Source organism: Mastacembelus armatus, chromosome 5 (genome assembly GCF_900324485.2).
Source record: "Mastacembelus armatus chromosome 5, fMasArm1.2, whole genome shotgun sequence".
In the NCBI taxonomy this organism is placed as follows: domain Eukaryota; kingdom Metazoa; phylum Chordata; class Actinopteri; order Synbranchiformes; family Mastacembelidae; genus Mastacembelus; species Mastacembelus armatus.
Genome location: NC_046637.1, coordinates 5,342,781 through 5,355,482, shown reverse-complemented (window position 1 = coordinate 5,355,482; position 12,702 = coordinate 5,342,781). Strand labels below are relative to the sequence as shown.

General features: G+C 38.3%; 1 protein-coding gene across 1 annotated transcript in view; it reads right to left on the bottom strand.

Annotated features, from left to right (window-relative positions):
* The window catches only part of igsf21a (immunoglobin superfamily, member 21a), a 150,240-nt gene that overhangs the window by 68,664 nt on the left and 68,874 nt on the right, over positions 1 to 12,702 (bottom strand). The window lies entirely within an intron of this gene.

Genomic DNA, 12,702 nt, shown 5'->3' with positions numbered 1-12,702 from the left:
TCAGGCTTAGCGTGCTAAGTGGTACTGCACAGGGAGGTCACACTGGTGAAACAACCCAACCAGGAGCATGGAAATAAATGACTTTTATCACTTGTAACCAATAAGAGAGAGGCTTTTGGATATTTTTGCAGACTTACAATATTAAAGGTCAAACACTTGAATGTTATAATTTTTTTAATGCATTCTTTTGCTATAGCATATGATTTTAGGCTTTTGTGATATCACTTAGCTATAAAAGTTTAAGTAACATTATGAAGGACCTTATAGTATAATCTGCTCATTTTTAACATAGATTCAGGGATATAGACACAGAGCAATGATTTTGATCTACAGAACCAGAAGAAGGAACAGGAAAAAGTCAACCTCTAAAAGCAAAAACATGTTTGAAAATTCTGCTTTCCAGCCACCCAGACTTGTGCCACCACTGTAGTTACAGTAATAGGCCTTTTAGAAACAATCACCCAGGGACAAGAGACATTTCTTTCTGACACGGCTGTGCAACACCTTATGTGAAAAGGGTTTTACAGAGCTTAAAAGAACACCACCCTTAACCTTCTTGATGTATGATACCTATATGGGAAGCTCAGGCAGCACTTTTTTACTGGATTCATAATGAGATGTCACTGAGACATCAAGTGATATCGGTTACAGATTAGTACAGGATGAAGCAAAAATTTATAAAGATAAATTACATGCCAAGACTGCAATAGGAGTTGTTAATTTCCAGTTTCTTGTCTCAGTCTCTCAGTTTCACAAAGGAATAATGCTTGAGCAAGCACATGTGAGATTAAATATAATATATATATTCATTTTACAAAGGGATTGTTTTTCATTTCTATTTGCAATATTCAAAAAGTTATCTGCTCATCTCCCTGTCAGTCTCTGAATAATTTGCACCCATTAAGCGTAAACAACTAAAATCAGCCAAACCTGATATATTTTTCATTGATGCTCATTATTTTCTTGCTTGTTTCTTTTGAGCAGCTGAAAGTGTTTCATTAGAGGAACTATTTCAAGTCGAGTTTAGTTTTATGTGTAGGCATGATGAAGATGTAAGCAATTGTTAAAGTTTTAACTTTCACACTTGGCATTAGCACACCAGGGTTTTTGGGATCAGTATTAATTGTTAAATACAACAACCAGAATGACAACTGACTGGAATACACAGGGAAACAGACAAAGAAGGCAAAAACAGTGTATTTCTACAACATAAAATGTCATGTGTGTATGTGCATACACATTTGTTGGCAAGTACACGTTCATCAACTCAGCAGCAGCCTTCCCAGTGACCTAAAGCAGCCACTGAAGTGTATAGCCCTGAGGCAACAGTGGCTGTGAACAACTGACTGTGTGACTTTACACATGGCACTCATCAGTTCTAGGTTGACACCTTTACAACATTTTAGCTTGTTAGCTGCTAATAGTAACCCACCTTGTTAACACATACATTATCAACACCATATAGATTTAATACAAATACATTTGGTCTAATTTAACACTTAGTCAAGTGTCAAAATGTTAAATGAGTATGCTGTGAGTAAGCTAATCACAAAAAATCATTCCTTTTATTGTCACCTGGCTACATGTGTAGGCATCACATTATAAAAGCAGCTGTACTGCTTCCTCTTAGATTTGTACTACGACTGTGTCAGTTCAGTCAGAAGTATGGTACAGTAGATCAGTAACATGGTAACAGAGTCTAAGATGACAGTGGCCTTCCATGGGACTGACCCAATGTAGGTGTGAGCTAAGCTTGACTAAATGCACTGACCCTGATGTTATGACATCCTTTCTATCATTGTTGCAAACACCTTGGAGACTTAGTACCTTAAACAAAGAACACCACTTGCATAGAAAGTAGTGTAAAAACAGGGAGCTTTCAGGATGTAGTTTTTATCCACAGTAAAACCTTTTCCAGTGGCACAAAATAGAACTAGAAATAACCTTAGCTAGAGCTGGAAAATACAAACCATTTCACCAACAGAAACTCAAACATCAAAGGCCACAGTCCAGGAGAACAAGACATCAGAGTGCCTAATTGTGATGTGATCTCCTGGAGACACAGTAGAACAACACCACAACAATGAAGCAGATCCACGTGATTGTGGATTATTTCTTCAAAGTGGACTGTATATTCCTAGTTTTTCTTTTTTTTTTTTTTTACTTGATATTTAATTTAATTAGTTCCAATGAGAGGCATAGGTATGCCTAACTCTGTGACATGCACATTTCATCTAAAGAAGTAGCATCCAAAGTAAAACAACAACTGTTTACTTATTCAGATGAACTTGTATAATTGAGCAACGTTTTACCAGTCTTCTGAATGGAAGTTTGCTTCCCCTCTATTCATCAAACTACAGTTGACTTTATAGAGATAAACCAATGCAAAAAATACAACAAGTATTACAAATGCTTCTGTCCACCCTCTGAAAAAACCCAGTGGATAATGCAGGTGTCAGATTCCTGCTTGTATAGAAGCCTTAAGGACCAGACAGGAGACTTCTGTCTCAAACAGGTCATCTCTATGGCATCCTCTCTTTATCTGTCCCTCCTTAATGATTCCACCTCTTAATTAAAACTGACCCATAAACCCTTATGTAATAAATCTGAAAGAATCTGCACATCAATGGATGTTTCCCTATTCCCACAAGAGGACCTGTTTTTGGTATAGACTGAATATGGAAAGAACAGAACAGTGGGAAGGGAGAGAGTGGGAGCAAGAAAAGAGAGTCAAACTGTGCCAAAATGGCATGAGGGAGGGCAAGGACACTAGGGAGGGCAAGAGGGAGTTGAATACTCTTTGATTGCAGAAAAGCACCATTGGGGAAGCAAAGCCTTGCTACAACTGCTTTGTTGAATCCAGGCCATGCAGTGCATTTGAGGCACAGAGGCGCCAAACCTTTCCAACATTCAGCCATCTGGATATAGGGAGAAACAGGCATGGGTGGTAGAGTCAGCTGCCCTTCCTTGTCTGCATTGTGGAAGATATTGGATTTTGGCTGAGGGGAGAGTCAGAAGGCAAAGGAAGGTATCTAACAATGGGTGTGTCTGAAGGTGCTCAAAACAGAGTCATGTACCTCTCTTGAGATGTGATAATGCAAAGATCTCTCCAGACGGAGGATGCTGTGTATCCTTCCTGGACAAGTAGCTGAGCTCCTGATTCCCTGACTTCCAAATGATGCTTCTTATTATTGGGTTCCGATTAGGACTGGTTCTCAGGGGTTAACCAAAGCCCTCCTCCCTCTGCCTGTCTGAGGTGGGCCTATTTATAGGCTGCAGCTGCATCAGCAGCCACTGGAGGAAATTCAGCTAACACACTGCAGGCCAACTGTGAGAGATTCAACATGAATCGTGTTTTATAATTTCAGGTAGAAGTCAAAAAATCACCACAGTAAGTCTTTTTAATGGTATGTTTCACTCTGGCTAGGATGAAAGATGAAATATGAAATGCATGTAGCTTCTGAGGACACAAAGAAGACCTCATGGAGTTTAGTGTTATGCAAATATAGGGTTGAGTAATAATACTATGATCTTCACATGGTGTCTTATAAGTAAATGATAATAGCATTTAAGAAATGTTCCTGTCTTGGTGATCGGAAAGTACAAGTCATGTACTTCCATAAGATGGACACCAGCATGGTTCTCAAATAATGTCTTAATGAGATTTATGATTTATTCCCATTCAGCTCTTCATTTAAAGACTTAGACAAGTAGCAACAAAAGAGATGATCAGAGCATTGTCATGAACCAGCTTGGCACTTTCATTCATATCCATGCTAATTTGCCTAATATTATTATAGAACAAAGTGTCTTTTAGAAACAGGGCATAAGCACTGGGAGGCATTGTCTTACTTGTAAGAGTGGTATAATTGCTGTATGCAAGAACATACAGTACTACTTCTAGTACCTGTGAAATCGTGTTAAGGCAAGTGTTCTGCTTATCATCTGTAATGTATTTTCTTCTGTTTGTGAATTGTGAAGTTTTCTCAGAACCTTGTTAAAAATCAAATAACGCACCCCAGTGGTCTTTTCCTGTAAAGATAATTTGTTCAGAATCTGGTGTAATGTACATAAATTGTTTAAAACACACAGCAAAGAAAACATAAACATATTTGGAGTGTAAATAGAAAGATGATTGACTTTAGGTTGTAAAGCACAGAGCCTTGCCATTAAACTCAGAGAAACAAGAAGATATCTCTGAGCCGCTGAGCTGCTGAAACAAACGGGCAAACAACAGCACTGCACACTGAGAGGTATGCAGTATGTGAGGTAAGGGAGTACTAAGGTACAACAATAACACACCATGCCCAGTGAGGTAAGAGATGAAATTCACTGTCAATGCTTTTATGGAGCACAAAGCATGATATAGTAGGGACAATACAGGAGAAAGTGTTACAAAAGTGTTGTACCTAAAAAAGTGTGATAAACCACACAAAATACGATGCAGCAGGATAAAAGTGCATCGTGTATTAACTTTATTAGTCTGCGGCACTTAGAGCTGTCAAGTGTAACTAGAAGGAAAGCCGAGGTGTTGATATGTCATGGCTGCTGACTGAGGTGGTCCATGAGTAAAGGCCATGTCTATGGATGTGCTATGTAATGTTGATCTTAATTTAGTAAACAGATCCAGCATGTAGCATTGGTGGTGCTGCCTCTTAACCTATGCGTTTGCAGATCTGCATGCTGTGCTCCCCTACTGGCTGCTGAGTGACAGAGGACCTGGTTAAAGGGATTTCACGCTTGAAATGACAGGGTCCTCTCCTCCCTCTGTCTGTCACTGCTCTCAGTGGGTAACCACAGCTAATTCAGGCTAGAAGGAAACTGATGATACAAATATGTACAATAATTTGCAGGAAATGAGCTCAATAATACCTTTACAGGAAATCAAGCATCTTTTCATATTCAGTGTGATTTTAACATCCATTAAAGAGACAGACTTGCCAAGATGGTTCATGGTAATGCCACAATGTTTTTGTTTTTTACATTTGAACATCTTTGACTGATAGTGGGTCCTCAAGAAAATCTTTTCTGTTTCACAGAACACAGTGTTACTGCATACCCCCAGTATTTATCATTATGAAGTTAAAACACATCTTTTAATATGACAACTTGATTCTGTAGCAGTGCTCACCAGTCAGGAGGTTTTATGTGTCTATGTGCGGGTCTTCAGTATGACAAGTTTTCAATCAGTACCCTTGTCTCTATGCACACACACAAAAAAGGACAGCATCATTGCAGCAGATATTTTTTCTGGCCCCTTATCTCTGTCACATGCTCTTGCTCTGCTGTCAGGCTTTTTCATTCCAGTATTACAGAGTACGAACAGGTTGTGATTGGCTGCTGCTGGGACGGCCAGATTACATACAAGGATTAGAGCAGGGCTTCATGAAAACTGTGCCACCAACAGGAATAGACCAGCTGCATTCAGTTGCACCCTGGAGGTAGCAGGGTGAGGGTCAGGCACAGCCAGGGTATAAATTCAGGCAGTTAAGCGTTATGCAAGCGTGTTATCTAAAGCCATCTGAGACAAGGCCATCCAGAGATGGTTATTATGGCTGTCATTCTGAGGGAGACAAGCTGTCTGTGGACTGAGTGAGGAGGTGATGAGATCCAAACAGGTCAGATTTGCTCGAGACTGCTGATCTGATCTACATCAGTAGATGTGTTATTATACAGTGACTATATAGCAGCATAGGGCTATAGTTATGTTCATGAAAGTATGGTAGAGATGAAAAAAATTAAGGAAAAAATGAAAAAAGCTCAGTATTTCTGAATGAGACTGAGGAGGTTTTAGAGCTTAGAAAAATGCATGTCACTTCTTCAAGAGTAGCTTGGAAAATCAGGGCACGAATTCACCCATCCACTTTAACAATTACAACTGAGGTGACCTTCACCAAAGCACTTCCTCAGTGAAGCTGATTAGCTACCAACAGAAAACTGTTGTTTAGGCAGCTACTCATTTCACCATGTGTGCTAATGATGGTAAAGATGAGAACAACAATTAGGCCTAAGAGAAGAGTATTTACCACTACGTCTATTCTCTTTATAGCGGTTATGAAACACAACTCTAACAAAACACAACTGAAAATAATACACGTTACCATAATCTGCATAAATACATGAAGAAATGCAGAATAGACCATCCAATCACTGCAAGTTTTAAAAGTAAAAGTACAAGAGAGGGTTACATAAATTCAGCAATTAGTGACATATTATGTAACAAAATGACTTCAACTACATATCAAAGAGCTCCATCAAGGACGGGCAGGTAATGAGATTCAGCACAGAGGGAAGAACATCATTGTGGGCACTTGTTCTTAATCTGCTTGATCAATGTGCATTAAGTGACTCCAAGTTCACACCTTCCCTTTGACAGTGTCTTTATCAGACAGCTGCCAGGCTGTAAGAGGCTGAACAAGTACTGTAGGACACGGAATGAGAATTGAAGAGAAACTCAAAGTTGCATGAATAGGACAAAACCATTTCCATTACCTCTTTGTACAAGCCACTGAAGATTTTTCAACTTATACTATGATAATAATATACTTCATAATATACTTCATTTTGGAAGCACGTAAGGCTGTGTGATGTATAATTTCTAACCAAACTGAACCAAGTGAATATTTGCTGCCCTGTATTTTGAATATCAGTGGATTTTAAATCAACTTTGACAAATTAACCATCGTTTGAAAGCACAAAGCCTCATGAATAAACAATTTTAAAATACTAATATCATAGCAAAATCAGTTCCTTTGTTTTAACAGAGGTGCACACTTTACAGACCAAAATGCTCATTTTTATACCTTTTTCATGTCTGGTGATGCTCATACCTGCTGAACCAGTTTGAGCTGGATAACATTTTCTCTGTAACAGCCAAGCAAACAAAATGCTTCCGAGCGTATTCGTTTTCCAGCTGTTTTGTCACCTGGATATAATTTTGACAAAAATGACAGCTGTATTCATATTCAGAACAGAATTCAATGATTTGCAAGAATTGCTATCTTTATTAAAAGAAAACATTTTATGAGTGTATAATATAGTAGTTTTTTGAATAGCATTAAAATATCTGATGTTTTACAGTCCTAAAGACCTACATCATTTTTTCTTTTCTCATCTAACTTTTTTAACAAGTTTGTGCCTCAGTTAGTTTGTTTCAGTATCACTCAGACTAAGTCTGACTGTTTGATAATAAACTACAAAGTATTACTTTGCCAAAACCTACTTTATATTTTGGTCAGAATCATGACTTTCGTGAATTGTTTTATACTGGCAAGTCATGAATAACATTTCTGTATTTGAATACAACTTTTGGTGAAGAAAAGTGTTTAAAAGTGTTTCTTTTGATTTTAACTCCTAACCTCTGTGTGCCAGGAATTTGTCTTTGCTAAAGATGGTGCTGAGATGTGTCCATGGTCAGCAAGCAGCAAGGTCTTACAGTATACCAGTGAAGTCTTCAGAATTCAGTCAATAAGTTTTTGATTTCATCCCGTTTGCCTCTGAACACTACTCCACTTCTATTCTAGTTATTGTATTTCCCTCCCTGTCCTCCATTCTAAGAGCTGCTGAATCACTGTTTAGCCCTGCTGACCTCCAGGATACTGCAGCCTTACTTCACCCCACTTTGTCCATATTACTATTTATGAGTGTTGCTTGATATGCAAATTGCAAAACAATTCCACATAAGGATGACTGCAGTCAACATTAATAACATATTGTGTCAAAGTCCCTATAACTTCTAAGCATAAACACAAGCCTTGTGGCAACATGCAATGAAATGGCTGCATGTGTGAGTTATGAAGGTTTGATGTGAGGTAGACTGAAGTTTAGAAAAGTGGAACAAGTAACACTGTCCTCTGTCTTAACAACTTAAAATAAAATAGACACAGTAATTGCTGAGGAAGCAGGTCAATGTGTTATTGGTCAGCAAGACGGTTAGAAAAACGCTGCTGTGCTATTTATGAGGACTGATCTGTTAAAATCTCAAAACAGTAAATATGCAACCACGTGTGACTGGTTACGAGCTTTTGAACAAAACGTCCGACAAGTAGAGAGAAATACTGTTTCTTTCTTATGAATTTAGTGATGCGGTTTCGTCCACCAAACCTATGTCCGACGTTATTTTTTCCTTTTGCTTCTTTATATCACAGATGGGTATTGGCTCACAAGGGCAGACAAGTTGGAAAACAGATGGTCTTAAAAGACATCAGGGCCAGTGTGGACATAGCGGTTCTGCATATGTTTGCAGCTTCACAGTTCTTTTCCTCCCATTTTTTTAATTCCTTATCCTCCAGATTACCGGAGCTACCATCTGTGTTAGTCAACGCATAAATCATAAAGCAGGTTGTGAGCACACAACAGAATGGTGAATTTGGCAGAATGTTAAAATAGACAAAAGGTTTTTGTTTTCTTCATAAATTTCATGAGTAGGTTTATTATGATAAAGCATTTTCTATCTTCATACGATGAGAAAATTTATCACTGGAGCGGTCCTCTGACAGAAATTGGTTGAGAGCAGAAATTCACATTGGGATTACTGTGCGGGACAATTTTAAAAGGTTAAAGCAACATCCTACTGAATGATTGATTTCACCTACAAAAACAGTGGATTCCACAAAGTTAATGTCAGCACTGCTTCATGTGCAGACAAGCATTTTAGAAATTTGTTTAATGCTATTTCATATATCTTCTGATTTGTTCACTTGCAGGGTGGGGGGGGGTTGATGTATTGTTGTAGACAGGTTACAAAGGACAAATACTTAAAATGATCTTTCAAATTTTTCATGCAAATCCACAGAATAGGCAGTCAAGTCAGGTCGAAACATTTATCTTTCTGTACAGCACACAGCAACGCACACTCATTTCATGCTTAAAAAGAAATTTCTAATCCTTAATGTGGTGTTGGCCTGTTTTCCATTTTTAATAAGACACGCTTAAGTTAAATTGCGGAAGTAGACAGTGGCTTATATTATTTATTCTTAATGCTTGTTTCCAGGGTGACTTTGTCTCCTCATTCAACTGAACTAAGTACTGAGGAACAAAAATTCTAATCTAATATTAAATGCTTCTATTTTTCTCATTTACTCTATACAGCTAATCTCATGATCCACTTTTTTATCTTTTTGTCTTGTGTGTGTCAGGATTTGACAGGAGCGTGATACCTTTATTGTACTCAGACTCTGAATGCAGGAGCCATGAGGACACAGTATTAATTAAACAACAAAACACTGTTAATGTCAGTGCATTGTGAAAACAAAACCCTTTCCAAATATTGACAGTATTGCCTGTAGTGATTCATGATGATTTATGATATTTCAAACACTTCTTTAATTAAAGTAAAGCTGTTCTCTCTGTGATACTTTTACAAACTTTAATTCCAGTTTATGTCCCCTGTAGTAGCGCCAAAACACAACCCCCCCCCCGCCCCAAGTGTCTCACTTGGAGATAAGAGCCTTTCACTTCACAAATGTTGACCTGATGAGCCTCAAATCAGGTGCTAATTAGCAACACTGGCAGAGAATAGGAGGCAATCAGAGCACAGAAAGAGTCCCAGGGATGATTTTACAGTTGGTCAAATCCATATAATAAAGCCATTAATAACAGGGTGAGATTTGGTATTTCACACCTGTATCTGTTTATTTGTTACACAGTTATCAAAACGCACTTGTTTATCTGATGCCACTGTCAGTTGTATTGAAATCAAATCTCACAGGAATACTGTTTAAGATTATCCAGCTGCATTTTAATTAGTACCGAGAAGCCATTAAAGAATAGTAAACCTAACCTGCTATACAAAACAACAACAGGCTGGAAAAGAAATTCAATCTTAACATTACCTGAATATAAATAAAGGGTCAAATGTGAGAGTAGTGCAGGCAAGTACGTGTCATGTTTCTTAGCAGGGATATCATGCACTCACAACAGAAGCCAATTATTTTCTGGATTGCTATAAATGAAGCCGCACAATAAACATGCAAAACACACACGCAAGCACTGATACTAATATACACACGTACACACTTGAGCCTGAGATAAATGTCCCTCAAGCCATTTAATTTAAGAGTTACTGCTCATATCGTAATAGTATTAGGAGTAATAATTATAAAATGATTTCCCTGTGGGAATGTTGACACCAGCTCTGTTGACATTAAAGGGTAATATGATGACAGTTTACGTTCCGAAGGAGCACATTTGTTCCACATTTGCCTTGTGTGATGTCAGACAGCAAAGAGGTAGTGACTTGTCTTCAAGCCGCTGACTTGAGAGATATCAGACAGTATTTCTAAATTTATATCCTAATAATAATCAAGTTGCTAAATGCAAAAAACCTCTGAAGCTGATATTGTCTAAAGCAATGTTGACCTTATGCAACCAGCGATATTAAAGGGACAGCAACAGCAACAGCAATTCATGAAATGGCAAAATCTGTAGATGCTTAACATCTTGTTATCATCTCATGCTATATAAGATATATTTCCTCAACCCTTTTCCCAACATACTATAGCAAGAAGTACAATTTGCACAGTATAAGATAAGCCTCATTTTTAGAATTTTCTTGTTTCCCAAGAGCAAAAGCCAGTTAGCTCTTAAATAACAGCATCAGTGAAACTCTCTGGTATGACTGAAATAGGACCACCTTATTGCTGGCTTTCTATTGGGTCACCTCTTGTCATGATCACCTAGGGAGATACCTTATCTCATGATATGAAGTACTCAGCGGACTATAATAGCATGGAAAATGATGCCCCAAGGTGCCAAAAGTGTATGTCATTGGCTTGCATCATTCTTGGTGCTGAGATGGACAAGAAAACCAGACCCAGTGTGCCCCTAAGGGCAAGGCGTATGGACAGAGTGACTAATCAGACAGGACTTTGGAGACTAGCTGCACATTTGATCTCTGTCCTTTTCTTCCAGGGCACATTCTTCTTGAAATGAGCCATCAGCTGGCCTAATGATGAGCACCAGATACATGTCAGTTCAGCAGCGATGTACAAAGCATTTTGTAAAGTATAGTACCTCTCACAAACTCATTCTCTTCAAAGCCTGTGGACTTGCGGCCCATTCATGTGTCTACTGAAGTCTGTAGTCCGAGGAGGTGCATTCATTAGCACAGTTCATCTAAAAGGTCTTAGGAGTCACCAAAGACAACGGTTTCCAATTAGCGTAAAGAAGCTTGGGATAAACAATGTGAGCATGTCAAGGCATAAATGTTTACTTGCTTGTAGCAAAGAAACAAGAAACCACAGCTTTGCCATACAAAAGGGAAATGAGTGCTAGTGCCAATGAGAACTTGTTATCATCATGGGACCGAAGCAATATAAAGAAGGTTTTGGTCATCTAGTGGGACCTGAGGGATTTCAAGGCTGTGTGATGAGGCAACACTGACTAATGAAGCAGCAGACAATAATAACATGACAAAGAGGAACCCGGGTGCAGCAGAAAAGAATCTGTCTTATATCTCTCCCTCTCTCCCTTTCTGCAAATCTCTCATTAGTTTGTTTCCTTGTGTTGTGCACATCGCTTCAAGTCTGCTGCAAGCAAGAGCTGTCAAATGCATGTGTAGAAAAAAAGCTATTGTTTCCTTACTGGAAAAAATTGAGGAAAATATTTTAGTGTACAGTGAAATCGCAGATGGCTGCTGCAAAAAACTATACAAGGCACTAGGGAAACATAACCAAGAAGTATTTTCTCATCAAACAGGGGTTATAGTAGCTGAGGTCCTAGAAATGCAAGTGGCGTTTCTTTTATGTAGGTCAAAAATAATTGCCTGATGGAGGTACTCAGAATCCTTTATACAAGGGATAGGAACTTACACGATGAAACGGTATACAGAGCTCATCTGTAAAATTCTAGTAATTTATTAGTAATAATGTAATGCAGGCCACTCAAATTAGTTGAGTCTAAAAGCACTGTCTACATAGCTGAGTAGTGCAAAAACATGTCATGAAAAGTTACCAAAAGGTCTGTAGAGATCTGATGGTTATAACCTTGTTGCACTGCAGATGTCTGTAAATATAAACTTCTACTTGAACACTGGTTATGAGAAACACAATACCTTGAATTTAAATGTATGTATATGACATTTTTTCATATGGCGGACATGGTGAGAATGTAACGTCTTTTGTTGACAGCACATATTGTACCTGAATACAGTTGGTTAAAAAAAGGTGTAAATAAAAGGAAGACTTTCAATGCCATGGCTTTTTCCAGCATTACAGATTTCTGACCTTTGTCAGCAGAAGGAGAAATGTTTTGGTGTGCTGCTCAGAAATGAAAGAAAAGAAAAAAAGAATCTTCCTCTATGCACCATATTCTATAATACAGGCCTGGTATTTTTTGTCAGCAACACAAGTATTGAGGTTTCATGAGCAAACGTGAAACAAAGAAAAAGCCTCAGAATATCAGTATGTGAAAGTGCCCACACATTCTAGTTGCAGGAAAGCTTAGTATAATATTCTACATATGCATATTATGAAGTGCAGAGATGAAAATGACTTGTCGACACATTTCCAAAGTACACTAATGTTTCAATCAAATGTGAGGCTGAAGAGGAGACTTAAACGGTAGCTGAGGGTGGGGGTGGGGGTTTAATGTCTGTGTTTAAGCTACACTGATGGACGCAATCAGATGTTTTTATCTTTTAAAAGTGTCCCGGTGGAGATGTTTGCAAAGGGCTGCTGGCGTCAGAGCACTCTATCAACACAT